The sequence below is a fragment of the Odontomachus brunneus genome, unplaced genomic scaffold, assembly GCF_010583005.1.
Source record: "Odontomachus brunneus isolate Ranch 3 - 2012 unplaced genomic scaffold, Obru_v1 Obru_scaffold_070, whole genome shotgun sequence".
Taxonomy (NCBI): Eukaryota; Metazoa; Arthropoda; class Insecta; order Hymenoptera; family Formicidae; genus Odontomachus; species Odontomachus brunneus.
The window spans coordinates 1,415,502-1,416,725 of NW_022639520.1; positions in this window are offsets into that span (position 1 = coordinate 1,415,502).

A 1,224-nucleotide genomic window follows, 5' to 3' on the forward strand; every position below is an offset into this window, starting at 1 on the left:
AAAGCTCTCGAGATGTGCTATAAGAATATGCAATGAAAAATGGGGTGTTCCATTTAAAAAAATTAATGTGACCTTGACCTGACCTTCGCTACGCAACCCAAGGTCAAACTGATGTGATCAGTAAATACATCCTTTTAAACGCCACAACTTTTGTCTGAAACATTTTTTTGTAAAACTTATATTTTTCCTGATATTCGGGCGTCCCGGTACTTTCCGAACACCCTGTATAACAAAAATTGGCGGAACTCCGTCGCTTTCCACTGACCATATTGTTCCAATTCTCGTGGTCTTCTTGCGAACTCTCGTGGAATAAAAGGTCTGATATCTAAAAGAAACTTAGAAATATTTTTTATTTTTTGAGATGATAAAAATCTTATTTTAAGAGGGCCACTTATTCATAATTTTACTATTTTTTTCATAACACCAATGCATATCAGATGCATGTAATCCAACGGGATCTGAGATATGATATGGAAATTCTGAATATCTAGCAATACAGAACGACCGAGATGATGCTCTTCTTGATCTTGGTTGCGAAAGCTGGCGTCAGTTCTCTTTTGCTAATTGAAATCGGGAAAACAAACTCGGTTTTCAATAAATTCGCCTTCGATTGTGCATTTAGAGCAGCTGAAATAGCCGGTATGGCCCTTAGTATAAGTAATGAAAGATTTTGCAGGTGCGTCGCATATGATAGAATGTATCGAGACTGAAAATATTTTGTCGTTATATGTTATGCCATGATCGATCAAAATGTTTATGTCATCAAATGCTTGCAAGAATTCATTCATCCGCTGGTTTATTTTTGCCAAAGTAACATCCAATAAAAAATACTTTGCCGTTTGGCATTACGCGACTTAAAATTGGCTACAACTAATTCGAATTTGATCGTGATATTGGCATACCGTCGATACCAATTTGAATCTTAATAGAAGACAGGGCAATACTCTTGGCTACGGACAGATATTGAATAACACCCTGTAACGAGTTGTCCGTGATATAAAGATAAGGAATCGCGAAAACGGTAAATTCAAATACACGAAACGACTCATCACGACTCATCACGAAACAGAACACGCGACAAACTAATGTAAACACCGCCGACCGATCGCGAATAACACAACACTAAAGCAGGCTAAAATTTGGTATAAAAGATCGCGCGAAAAGCCGAGAAAGGAAGCAGTCTTCCGAGGCACTCCGCTGAACAGAGCTCAGACTCCGACAGCA